We start from the raw sequence: 15,000 nt of genomic DNA, 5'->3' as shown, positions 1-15,000 counted from the left end.
CTTCACAAAGAAAAGAGAACTCTCCCCAGGGCTCCCGCCAGCTTCTCCTGGATTGGTCGCCTCACTGGACACCTTGCGGCGCCCGTCTCCACCGCTCCAGATTCGGGAGTGTGTGTAGAGAAGTGCTATGTGGCACATATCAGGCAGTGAGGCACTGATGCAAGATGTTATTGCAAAAACAACAAAACAATTATTGAAAACCAAAAACAACAAACAAAACACAAAAATACACCCCACCAAACTCAAGATATATCAGAATGGGGGGAACACCCTGCAACAAGCCAACACTAGTCGTAGTACAAGAGGTCTGTAACTACCTCCAACTCTCAACACCGATCCCCATCTTCTGAGAGCTTTATAGCTGTTCACTAGCATTATCATATATACCAATATTAACAATAACAATGAAACTTAAACAGATACCAAATACATGTTACTATAGACTACATTTAAGTGATTAATATACAAATTAACCTTTGAGATTAAATAATTACCAAAATATACCTGCCCCACCCAGAACAAGTGTGGTGTGTGTCCCTGGGACTGCTGGGCCACATAAAGAAATGACATGCACCCACGCACACAATTTCCATGCAGGTAAACAAAGATGGAACTGCCATCCCCTCAGCAACAAGTTCCAAAAATCTCTTCAACTTCCAAAACAAAGACAAAACTACCTCCATTGATAATAGTCTCTCCCTAACCATGCATTTAAAATAAACAAAGTAAGTGTCAAGGGCAGGGTGTGACAAATGTGCTGGAATTTAGATTTGGAGTCTGAAGTTCTAATCAGATTTTATTACGTGCACGGGAAAAAACTGCAGAACACAGGAACAGAAAGTATTCAACAAGTATAATGCTGTTTTTCCAAAGAGTTCAAGGAAGTACAAAGCTTTTATTCCTATTTTCAGACATACCTTCAAGGGGTTTGACATTTTACAAGCAGTGTCTGACTGGTCATCTAAATAACTGTGATAGTAATTGCATTGGCATTCTAAAATAAGCCTACCCTACCCATCTCATCAATATTATTACAATTATTACTCATGAGTAATAATTATTATCCTCTGAATTGCCAGCTACATTTGGAAGGTAATTTGCCGATAACAAAGATAGGTTTGAAACAATTAAACCTTAATAAGAAACAAGTAGAGAATGTAAGTTGCTGATAAACTAAAAGGGAGTAAATGAGAAGTGAAAAGAACAGGTTCTCATAATTCATCTGAAAAGAATGCAGGCAAATTAATAGTTACTTACCAGAAACCTCCAGGGTAACAGCACACAAAGCACAGAATCACAAAATGATTTATATTTTCCTCCACACAAAGTGTTGCTTCCCTTATGCTTATTTTGTGTGTTTTGTATTTTATTTTCATTTAATTATAAAGACTGGGGGGTTTGATCATTCGAGAGAACTGAAACAGATACAGCAGGCTCTTGTTTACTGATATTCACCAATTATTCAATTGTAGATGGTACAAACAATTGAAAAAAAATCAATGTAGGTATTTTTTGATATATTTATTACCTTTTAATATACAATTCTTCTCTTCTACAACTTACTTATGTTTAACAAAAGGATTGGTACACAATGTTATTTCACTGTTCCTATCCATGCATCTATTCTCCTAAGATGTAGATTATTTAACTACAAATGCATTTATCTCTTTCTGATTTTTATTAGATTTAAATTTAGTTTTCTCTGTTTCAAAATACTTTTCTAAAATCTTTTTTTCTCAAGATATCATATCAATGTTCCTATCCATGTACCTATTCTCCCTGTGATAATGATGTAGTTCTTGTTAACTAGAGCTGAATTTATCTCGTTCTCTTTTTTAATTTTTTTATGGGACATATTTAACTTTACCACTAGAGTGCGATCTCACACCATGGCATGCATTTTAAACATTCTGGGCATTTCCTGTTGGTCCCCCATTCACTTTTATTTGGACCACATAGCTGAGATTCAGACTCAGTGGAAATAAGTGATGAAAATGTACTGGCACACCTACAATGATAATATTGTGGGATTCAGTACAGTAAATGCAGATTTAGGGTTAAATTTATGTTTTAAAAAATCCTGAAAATCAGAGTAATATGTCAAGAGTGATTTGACTTTAATTTTCACAATTTTTCTTTTTTTTTCAGTTTTACTTTGTTTTGTCCTGGGCTCAATACCTTACTCTATTTTCATAAAAGTAATATGATGGAATGTACTGGAGCAGAAAAGTATTTTCTTTCCTTGAATGAGAACAGTATTTGTAAAATAAATGTTAAAATACATTTTTAAAAAATATAAGGAACTCCCTCTTTGCCCCTGTCAGCTGCCACCAACACCATATGCCACGCCCACTCACCCACAAGAGAGAAAAAGACTTTAGACTTTAATAAATAAATAAACCATAAAGTTTATACAAATAACTTTCCATCTCTCCCCCAACCCCCCTCCAACGTCTCCTCCTGTGCCGCCCTATACTTTCCAAGTTCCCCGTTTTCAATCCCCTTGGAAGATGAGGAGAAATAGAGCTTGGTGGTACTCCTCTCTGGGGAGACAGAGCTTTCCTGGTGGGCTACTTGATTGATCTGGCAAATAGCATATGCTTTTTTTTTACAGGCACACAATACATTATACATCTGACCATATACATAACTGGAGGCCTGTAGTTACCACTAGAGAGTGCAATTGAGGCCTTTTCCCATTTTTGGGGGACCCAAACCAAGCATGGGGCCCCACCAATAGGATGATCCTCTACTGCCCCCTGGTGGTTTTTGAACCTTTTTGACCATTTGATTTGCCTTGCATGGGTGCATTCCAAGCCCTGAAGAGTGGTTAAAATGCGACTGAAATGGGACACAGCTAAACTGGCATTGTGGGGTTGAGTAGAGTAAGGGGTTAGGGTTTGCGGTTTCCCAAAATCGTGAAAATCAGAGTAGTGCATCAGAAGTGAGACAACTTCACTAATTTTCACGAAATTTTGAATTCAGTGTTTCAAGGTTTTTGGTAGCTTTATCCACTTAAATGGAAGTATATCCTGGAAGATCCACCACATTGTGATAAGGTCTGCTCTAGTACACTTTAGAGTTGATCCTTTGTAGCATCTCCAACAGTATCATTACAGTCATTACAGTGCAATTCCATATAGTTCATGCATATTTCTTTGTAAACAGTTTAAAGTATGTCTTAGGTTTGAAAGCAACCTACAATTAAAATTATAAAGCAGTACAGTGCACAGCAGTTATGCCTTACAAGGCCAATTACAGCTCTGCACATTGCAGAGCATGTAGGCCTTACAAAAACATTAAAAAGCAGCTTGATACAGAGCTTTACACACATGTATACAGTGCAAATAAACTATGCAACACACAAGTGTTCAACAGTTCATGCAGATAAGTGCAAATGAAAACAGTATCAGTCTAAACAGTATGTCTATCCAAATAATACTATCAAGACTGGTTCATGCTAGAGTTTAGATATTATACACAATTGTGGTATAGCTGGAAGGGATTAGCAAGAGTTTGAGAAGGACAATGTGAAGAATTGGTATACATTTGTGTAAAATCACAGCACATTTTAAATCACATCACATACATATATTTTTTATGTTAAACATGGCTGTGCAGGGCAGATATTTTCATTATACATTATTATAAAATCATAAGACATTTAAAATCACATCATACATATTTTTCTTATGTTAAGTGTGGCTTTGCAGGGCAGATATCCATATAAGGAGACCAAATAAAGAGTGCAAATAAAAAGTGCAATATACAAGAAGTATTAAGATGCAAATGAAAACAAAAAAATGAAACAAGCAGGTTCAATTCAAGATGTCAAATCAAAATAATACAATCATGACTGGCTAATGCCAGAGTTTAGATATTATATACGATTATGGTATAGCTGGAAGGGATTTTACAGAGTTTTAGCAGACAAATGTGAAGAATTACACTATTTATGATTTTTAATCAGTCAGATACTTGGTAGACATTTGTATAAAACCACAAGACATTTAAACTCGCATCACACATAGGTGTTGTACTCTACACAGGGAGAAAGAGTCCGGTAAGTATGAGGGTCCATCTATTAGTCCAGCCACTCTGCATCAGCAGGCTCTGCCCCAAAGGACCTGCGGTTCACTCCACAGTGAAAGAGAATCTCTTCATGCACTTCAATGTCTCAGTTCACGATCAAAAAGATGACGTCCTGCTCTTTTGCCTCAGTTGTCACTGTGTGCATGACTGTCCTGAGGTTCGAATTCTTCTTTGAGTGGTGGATGCATTATAAGAATCCTCCTAACTGTTGAGGAAAAGACTGAGCTATAGCAAAATATGGTTCATCTACTAGACACCAGAAGACAAGAAACAGGGAGATGTATTCCAAAAAAACTAATATAATTTCATTAGGAGGTAACACAACTAACTATAGCATAGATCCCTAACACCCATAAGAACCAGTAGAGATAACAGAAAGCAGCAAAGGACAAGATTCAGAATGATTACCCCCACCACAGAAAAATAGAAGAGAAAGATTCAGAGAGTAAATGAGAGAAAGGAGAAGAAATCAACAGACATGAAAGTTGTCCTTCCTGAAACAAGCCCTTGCACAGGCTGGCCCAAAACAAATCCAACACAGCCTTTACTGAACCGAACAGGAAACTACCATTTATTGGGCACCCAATCAGTAGGAATTAAACAATATTCAGTTGGCCTTCTTTATCAAAAACAGTCTTTATAATCCACAAAAAGGAAAAGGAAAAACAAAACAAAATACTTTCACAAAAAGAGTCACTAAATCCCAAAATCCCTATGGCCATAGAAAAAAATATATGTATATGTACAGTCAACGCAGCTGCTCTTTCATAATGGTGGAAAGAAAAGGTTGGTCTCACCCAAATCCCAAGTATGTGCTGTGGAGAGGTTTCATCCTTGGGCATCTTCCACTTGAGTTTTCCAAATAAAATAAGTAAGGCCTGAAGAGCTATAACCCTTGCCCTGTGGATCCCTTTCAGCAATACAAATACATTTTTCCTCCTTTTAGCCTGTTCATTCCCCAAAGCCAGTAGGGGCTAGATCCCTCAGCGCGACATGGACATCCAGTACGGTCATCTGGACGTCGTCACTAGGGGGAGCCCTGCAGTGGATGTTTAGCAGGACAGACGGGCGATGAGGGATGTTGAGCGGGATGTTGATCGGGATGTTGCCCTGGATGTCGTCAGTAGGGGGAGCCCTCGAGTGGATGTTGAGCAGGACGTTGTTGTTGTGCTAGATGTGAGCTGGGTGGAGGGCATGGTCTGGACGGACAGGAAAGTGGCCTGTACGTCAGCATCCAGCTCTAGCTGGATGAACATTGAAGCGACATGGATGTCTTGCGGAGAGCATATTTTGAATAATAATAATGGAGTTCACTATGAAGCGATCATCAATCAAATTATGACAGGGGTCCAATGACTATGTATTCTTTCTGTGATGATTATGCTCGAATTCAGGCTTGGCTGCACTGTTTTCTATGATTCAGGGAAGTGTTTTTAGGTTTAGGCAAAAATGACACTGAAGTCTTAAGATTTGTTACGTATGATTGTGTTTATATATATATATATATATATATATATAGTATAATAGTAAAGTACAATAAAAATAAAAGGTGGGTGAAAATGGAGTATAGGCAATTTCACTTCGTGACAATATCTCTTGAAACCTTAAACTTTGTTACTATATTCTATTGCAAGATAAACTATTTATTTTTAAATAAAAATACAAAACCCCACCAAAACAATAACAGCATTGTAACAAATACCAATAAATAGAAAAACAAAGTAAACACATAAATGTTCCCCAAAATAACTTCCCTGCTTTCAATAAAGACCTCCACCATGTAACAGCACATCCCTTGGTGGTTCTTCAGGATTTTTATCATGACCTAAAACAAGAACATTTCAATGAAAACTACCAAAATAAAAGTTTGAGATAAGAAATTGAGCTGTCGTCCCATTATTGCATTAGGTGTTGTTGATTACCATGGTGATGAATAGAACATTTACCTCAGGAATCATGACATGAAGTCATCACCCTGTAATTACACATAGTCATCAATTAAACATAAAAAACATAAACATAACAAGCTTCATAATACTTTAAGACTAATTAAACAACAAAAATATATGAATTAGAGTAAAATAATAACCTACAGGTTTCCCCAGAAATCTGGAAACTACGAATCTGTGTCAGCCTCTTGAGCTGCAGGGACGTGCCAGGGTTCTTCCAAAGGAACATCCTTGGGGATTTTGTAATTTATTATTATTATTATTGTTATTATTCTTATTTCTTGGCAGACGCCCTGATCCAATACTTACATCAGATTTTACCTGTCAGTTCCTGTTGGAAAATGTTATTTAACATATGTGAACACACACAGACACGAACAAAAAAAGCATACCTTTACATCTTCCTCTGTGACAAGGCCCTGAACTCCTTTGTCTGTAATTATTTGATGGAGTCTGTGGATAACAAAACAAAAAGCATACATTTTTACCCAAATATTCATGTACTTATACAATCTACAGCTTGTACAGCCAGAAAATTGCCTTTAAAGATATTTTTTCCAGCCAAAGTGAATCACTTGCTATTAGCGTTTAGGCTGCTAAACCTTTTCTTAATACATGTAAACTATAGTCGAATAGTTCAATGTCAATAGACGTTTACTGAAAGAACAACATTTCAGTCTCATCCATGCTAGATTGCATTGGTCAGCTTTATACCACAACAACTATAACATTTAGTTTTTAGTGATAACAAAGAAATAGCAATATTAGTAGTAGCTACCCGTCAAAGATCCATAGTTGTGGGTTCTGGCAGCCACAATGAAATACTAATGAGTGCTGGAGTTCAGCGGTCTCTACACCGGCAAGTGCAGCCACCCATTGCAGCTGTCACACTCCATCTACTGGTGTGTGGTGACATCAGGATACAGCAATCTGAAATAACATCAGTACATACAATATTATACAATACAATTTGATGGTTAAGACACTGTTAATGTGTAACTTTTATATTATTAGCATATTATGAATTTGTTTATCTTTTTTAGGAACATCATAAGATAATATTATACATATTGCACTGTTTAATTACAGTTCTTTAGACAATTTTAGACTATTTAACTGTCACTAATATTTGTGTATTAGCAGTTTTTTTCTTTTGTCTGTGACATAATTAATAACATACTGTTGCTCTGATGAGCTTTCCTGGAACACGCATATATGGATGTTGCTGGCCATACACTGTTCTTTTTTCTACCTCATATCATATGCTCATATCAACAAAATCTTTCAGAGTATGATGGCTACCCATATAAAGCATCAACATTCTTATTTTTAGAAATTTTGTGAATATGGGCTTAAATGTTCTGTAATTAAAGAATCAACAAGGATATACTTTCACATCTGCCGCCCATCTCTGTGGCAAAGGTGCTGTAGTTGGTTGTGGCCCAAACCCTTCTCCTGAACTTGCAAAAACTGCAGTTCAATCACTGCCATCTACAGTGCTTAACCGATGATCATTAAGAACATTAACATGTAGCATTACTTTGTTACATAATGTACAAGTGTACATGAATTGGACATGTGCTTACAACTAAATATCTTATAGTACTGTGCAAAAGTCTTTTGGCACCTGAACTTTGAGCTAAAACCCTGTATTTGGGTAGTTAGTGTTTATTTGTTAAAAAAGAAATATATAGATCATTATTATCATTAATATTTGATCAAAGTATTACATCAATAACGGTATGGTGTTTAACATAATTTAATTTGCACTTCTGTTTTGGTTTGTTGAATAACATTTCTTAAAATGCTGTTTCTTACCGTCATACCAAACACCCCACAGTTGTTCCTGTCAATTTGCTGCCACTGTGCTGGGTATTTCTGTGTCTATTCCATCAGGTCCCATATTTGCTGGAAATGAAACATTTTTACATTTTAGGAATTCTTAGAGCACTGAAACCTGTTAAAAATATGTATTGCATGTTTAGTCTCTATGTCTCAAAAGACTTCAAACTGTAAACATAGCACACTTACGGCAGCTTTATGTTTCTGTTGCATTACAAATTCAACTTGTCTTTTTTGGCTGGATAAATTATGGTAAATCTGCCAACCAATTATTTATCTTATTAAAAAAACAATGCTAGGAGACTGCTGCATGTTTTCAGAGATGAAGGTATGCCATTCTAATCATAAAACCACTGAAATAGTGTACATACAAAGTTGTCATGTAATGTAAATGTTGAGTTTCAGTTACTAGTGAATTTACTGTCAGTGATCAACCACAACAATATAAATTACGTATTAACTCAGTTTATAAAATGCAAATGAAAGTAACTCCATGTCACTTTTCATAATTGTTTTGTACAGGGCCAGTGAGTCATACACCCTTATATCTTTACATGATCCATCAAAAACCCGTGTAGAACACAAGACAGTGTAAATGCAGCAATGTTGGGACATAATGCAGCTCCTGAGAGATGTTGTTGTTCCATTCCATAGACATTTAATTTGTTATTCTTTCCTCACATTCCCTAAATGTTGATCAGTACCTTCAGTATTTTGTGATATCTGGTGCACAAAATGGTTAAGAACATAAGAAAGTTTACAAAGGAGAGGAGGCCATTCAACCCATCATGCTCGTTTGGTGTCCATTAATAATTGAGTGATCCAAGCATCCTGTCCAGTCTATTTTTAAATGTTCCCAAATTTTCAGCTTCTATCACATCGCTGGGGAGTTTGTTCCAGATTTGGACGCCTCTCTGTGTGAAGAAGTGTCACCTGTTTTCCGTCTTGAACGCCTTGAAGCCCAATTTCCATTTGTGTCCCCGGGTGCGTGTGTCCCTGCTGATCTGGAAAAGCTCCTCTGGTTTGATGTGGTCGATGCCTTTCATGATTTTGAAGACTTGGATCAAGTCCCCACGTAGTCTCCTCTGTTCCAGGGTGAAAAGGTTCAGGTCCCTCAGTATCTCCGAGTAGGACATTCCCTTCAGACCTGGAATATGTCTGGTTGCTCTCCTCTGAATTGCCTCTAGAGCAGCGATATCTTTCTTGAAGTGTGGAGCCCAGAACTGTACACAGTATTCCAGATGAGGTCTAACTAGCGCATTTTCTTGTCATTACTGCCCTTGTTCTCAATTCTATACTTTTGACAATATACGCTAGCATTCTGTTTGCCTTTTTTATTGCTTCCCCACATTGTTTGGATGGAGAAAGTCCACATAGACTCCTAGGTCTTTCTCATGCATTACCCATAGTGTAATTATAGTGGACATTTTTGTTACCTGCATGTATTACCTTGCACTTGTCCACATTGAATTTCATCTGCCAGGTGTCGGCCCACAACTGAATATTATCTAAGTCCCTTTGAATAGCCTGTGCTGCTGAGATTGTATCTGCTGAGCCACCTATTTTAGTATCATCGGCAAATTTGACAAGTTTGCTAACTATCCCAGAATCCAGATCATTAATATAGATTAGAAAAAGCATAGGCCCTAGTATTGATCCCTGTGGAACTCCACTATCAAGTCCTCTAATCAACACCCTCTGTTTCCTATACATCAACCAGTTCATAATCCATCAACTTACATTACCCTGAATGCCTACAGCTTCCAATTTGAGGATCAGTCTTTAGTATGGAACCTTATAAAAAGCTTTTTGAAAATCTAAGTATATCATATCATATGCTTTCACCTGATCTACAGCTGCAGTTGCATGTTCAAAAAATTCGAATAAATTAGTCAGACATGATCTGCTTCGTCTAAACCCATGTTGACTATCTCCAAGAATATGGTTTTCATTAAGATGCTCCTCTATTTTTCGTCTAATCATTTTTTACAACATTGTACAGGTGATGCAGGTGAGACTGATTGGTCTGTAATTTCCTGTCTCAGTTTTGACCCCTTTCTTGTGGATTGGTATGACATTCACAATCATGAATGTCATCATGAACGTCCTTAAACGCCATGACTGAAACGTGCACACTTAAATTAATCTGCTATATTGTAGCTGCTGTTACTGTATGAAATGTGAAACGTGAAATGTGTGTATTTTGTTTCAACTGTAACTTGCCCTGGTTAAGGACATCTGATAAGTAAATTAAAAATAATACAGCATAAAGTGTTGCAGTTACAAATGTAGTAAAGTAAGTTAAGGGAGTCAAGTTGTGCCATTTAAAATGCATATCTTCTATCACAAATCTTGATGATGATTACAATAACAATAATAATAGCAAATATTTATTTTATTGTTGCACATGGAAACATTTTCTTACAGTAACATAATGCTTGTCTGAATATAATGTTGTCTATACAAGTTTAGCTTTTCCTAATATCTCTTAACGGAAATGTGTATTTATTACACGGCCTCCAATCATGTAAAGCATAAAGGATAAAATAGACACAAAAGTCCTTTCTACATCAGGCTCTGTCGCTCGTAGTGTTGTTTTCTGCCTTTGTTTTTAAAACAAAACAAAACAAAACACATCCACAATCGCTCTGCTCCTCCCACAACAGGGACAGAATTGCTACAATGCCCTGGTTTTACAAAAAGCTCTGGGACGCGTCCGGCACGCATGATTAAACCAGTGGAACCGAGGCATGAGTGTCAGACCATGAAATCAAAATAAGCCTAACTAAATTAAATAAGTGAACCATGTTGTTAGTAGGCTATGCTTTGTAAGCCTAGTCGCCAGTGCGTTCATTCGTTGGGCAGTATTTACGTCCTATTTTGTTGGTTCAACTATAGTAAATCAAAAATTACTTTGATACGTTTGACTTTACATTTCTGTAGCATGCATTATCAAAAAACATAGGCTATCATAGGCTAACTATAGAAATTAACTGCAGTTTGTTTCAGTTTAAGGAAGACACACCGCTAGTTTAATTAGGTAGAAAGTTAAGTGAGAAAAATTACCAGTTCAGTGCAAGATATAATCCTTTTTTCTTTGTCGCAGCCACATACAGCAATGTATGAAGCCTTTGGGTTCTTTGCGAGTTTATTTTCATTAAAGGGTTCGTTTAAGAACCACGAGGTCCATCGTAAACAAAAGGGAGCATTTAAGAACCCTTTTTCATCATGATCACGGTTGATTTAAGATCCATTTAAGGTTCTTTAAGTATCCTTGTTTGCAAGGAACCCTTAAAGGTTCTTATTAGAACCTTTTACTATTCTTTTACTAAAAAATTTGTAAGACATGATCTGCCTCGTCTATCTCCAAGAATATGGTTTTCATTAAGATGCTCCTCTATTTTCTGTCTAATTATTTTTTCCAACATTTCACAGGTGATGCAGGTGAGACTGATTGGTCTGTAATTTCCTGGCTCAGTTTTGTCCCCTTTCTTGAGAATTGGTATGACATTTGCCATCTTCCAGTCATTTGGCACATCCCCTGTTCTAAGTGTCATTTGGAATATTTGACTTAGCGGCCTATAAATAATTTCCCTCATTTCTTTAAGTACTGTTGGAAATATACCATCTGGCCCAGGTGATTTGTTTGTTTTTAAATCTGCTAGTCCCTTTTAGTACCTCCTCCTCATTTATCCTGATCTTGCTTAGGATTTGACTGGATTGAAAAAACCTCTGTGAAATACTCACAAATAACATTTGCCACATCTTGTTCATTTTCCAAGATACTTCAATTTTTGCCCTTTAGCTGTTTCACTTCCTCCTTTATTGTCCTCTTGCTGTTATAGTATTGAAAAAAGCTCTTTTCATTAGCTCCAAGAGCTGTTTCTTTCTATTTCCCTCTTTGCTTTCCTGATCCCTTTCTTAAGGTGTCTTTGCAGCTCAACATATTCTTTGTATTTTGTTTCGTCTCCATCCCTTTTGTATGCGCTATACAACATTTTCTCTCTTGATATTTTTTTGCATACCTATATTAAACCATTTTGGTCAGTGTTTTCTGGTCCTCAATTTGATAAGTTTTGGTTCAAATTTCATCTGAGCCTCAAGTAGTATATTCTTAAAATATACCCATCCATTTTCAACTGAGTCTGTATCCAGTGTGCTCCAGTCTACCTCTTCTAAATGCCGCCTCATACCATCAAGGTTTGCTTTTCTAAAATTGTAGATCATTGTTTTAGACTTGCTCCTTGTTTTTTGAAAGAATTCCTCAAAGCTAACCATATTGTGATCAGTTTACCATTGGTTCTCTAACTAGTGTCCCTCTGACTATCTTGGTCATTTGAAAATATCAAGTCAATTATTTTAACATTGGAGAGGTCACCTCATTGTTACTGATCAACAGTTGCTTTGAGGACTATAGGACCAGACCTCTCCCAGTAGATCTGTTTTTCTGCATTCCTACACCTCCCCCTAGGAAGACAAGCACGAACATTCAGAAACCTGACCTCAAGACAACACTCTGGGAAACCTGTGACTGAGGTGGAGAGCTTCCATGTCGGCCCTTCCAGGCCTGGCATGTTAAATAAATACATGTTATCATCTGTGCATCAAGACTGGGTTCTTCAGAGTGTAAAAACGTGTGCTCATACAGAAAGATTTTGGTTTTAAACTTTCCAGTTTGCAAATCATTGAAATATTAGCTGAAATTACAAGTCGGATAATGTACTGTATTTTATTAAATACATACTAAAGCCAAATAAACAATGCACTAACACTACCCAAACACGTATATCCAAAAGCATCTTCTCTTAACGGGTCACAGTAACCAGTCAAATTATTATATTCACTCAATAATAAATACACATCACTTATTTGGACAGTATTTACAAAATATAGTGTTTAAAAATTCTTATTTTACTCTATGCAAAACTGTTGTTAAGCCTTGCCTAGTCTATTAATCTTCTCATAAATGAGCCCATGTTAATGGCAATTTTTAATTTCCATATGATTACATAGACACAAGAAAAGCCCATTAAACTGCAGTATTATTAGCTGAAACCGTTTCATGTGAGCCTGGAGTTTTATTGGTTAAAATAGGCATATCTGCCCCTATTGGCTAGAAAGACCGAAGTGGGTTTGGCACAGTGCATGACTGACAGTTGGTCTGTCTCACCACTGATCAAACATACAGGCAAGCCAGAAGCATTTGTTTTATTTTTATTTTTAATCAAAGCCCAGGGAGCCACTGAGGAGGGGTTTAAGAGCTGCAGGTTGCCGACCCCTGCTCTAGAAGAGTACATTAACTTATACTGTCCATGCTAGTGTAGTTTTTAATAAATAAATAAAACATTGCATTGTTTTGAACTGCATATACACAAAGTGCATTTCTATAGATATGAATAAACATATCAAGACATCCTTCAAAATGCACAGATTATATATCAAAGCATAGATTGCACTCCCCTCTACAAGACCACATTATTTTTTATTATCCTTGCTAGTGCAGTTGTAACAGTCAAGGTCCTATACAGAAGCCCTTCTTACCAAAAGGGTCTAAGACACAAGCGCGGGGGAAAATATAAAACAGATAGTGAAGTATAGGAAACTGCAAAGGTACAAGAGTGAGTCTGAGAATCATAGCTTACAAATAAGTTGGTGGTCAATGATCAGATAAATGGGTCAGTATAGGAAATCCAAGAATAGCCAAGAAAGAGTAGAAGTGAAGTTTAAAACCAGGAGTGATCTACCATGGTTTAGAATTATCACAAGATTATAAGCAAGACTTCAGATTGAACTTGAACGGGGTTTATATACACAGCCCAAAGGGGCGTGGTCTACAGACAACAGGTGCAGTTGATACTCACTAATTGAACACATGCAAATACATACAACAGTTTTGAAGAAATACAAAAAATAAATTAAAGAAATAAATAAAAATAAATACATTCTGAAAATGCTTCCACAAAATTTAATTATATCTCAAATTGTTGATTCTCCTGATTTAGGGGAAAAATATATATCCTTGTCAAGTGTGTAGTTTTGGAGAAAACAGCAAAACAAGTCTAATTTCTGCAGCCTAGATGCAGTAAGTGCATATTAAAAATATATATTAAATATATTTAAATGCTTCCAAAAGTTATATTATAGCAAATTATATTGTACCTCAAAATGTATATCTGATTCTCCTGAATCAATACATATATTTTTGAAATATGCTTGGTAAGTGTGCAGGTTTGGAGACAACAGCAAAGCAAGTCTCATTTCTGCAGCCTAGATGCAGAAATTGTATATTTAAAATATATATTACATATATTTAAATGCTTCCAAAAATTATATTATAGCAAATTATATTGTACCTCAAAATGTAGAACTGATTCTCCTGAATTAATACATATTTTTTATAATGTGCTTGGTAATTGTGTAGGTTTTTGAAAACAGCAAAAACAAGTGCCATTTTAAGAACCATGAGACAGAAACTGCTGAATATGTATTAAATATACTTTAAATACTTCCAAAAAATTATATTATAGCTCACACTCATGATTCAGTGGAAAACAATAATATCCATGTGAAGTGTGTTGTTCTGAAGATAATAAATAAATAAGGTGACAGTTTCAGACACATGGTGCAGAAACTGCTTACCTGAGTAAAATACAAAACAATACTTATACTGATTTATATGTAAAATTTGAAGCATTTTATCTGATTGTCCTAATACAGGATCTATTTTTTATGTGCTTGTGAAGTGTGTAGTTTTGGAGAGGAAAAAAAGTAAATATACTGCAATGATGCACAATCTGCATTCCTGAGAATATATATTAAAAATACAAAAAATTGTATTTAAAAAAAAAAAAAAAAAAATCATAGATCAAATTGTAGAGCTGACACTGCTGATTCAGGGAATATATATCTATATCTATATATATATATCCTAAAATTATATTATAGCTCACACTCCTGATATTCGTGTGAAGTGTGTAGTTTTGAAGATAATAAATAAATAAGGTGACAGTTTCAGACACATGGTGTAGAAACTACTTACCTGAGAAAAATCCAAAACAATACTTTAAATAATTCAAAATGCTCATCTTATATATAAACAGTGTATCTGATTCTCCTA

The sequence above is a fragment of the Amia ocellicauda genome, unplaced genomic scaffold (genome assembly GCF_036373705.1).
Source record: "Amia ocellicauda isolate fAmiCal2 unplaced genomic scaffold, fAmiCal2.hap1 HAP1_SCAFFOLD_69, whole genome shotgun sequence".
Taxonomy (NCBI): Eukaryota; Metazoa; Chordata; class Actinopteri; order Amiiformes; family Amiidae; genus Amia; species Amia ocellicauda.
Note: the sequence above shows the minus strand (reverse complement) of the source record.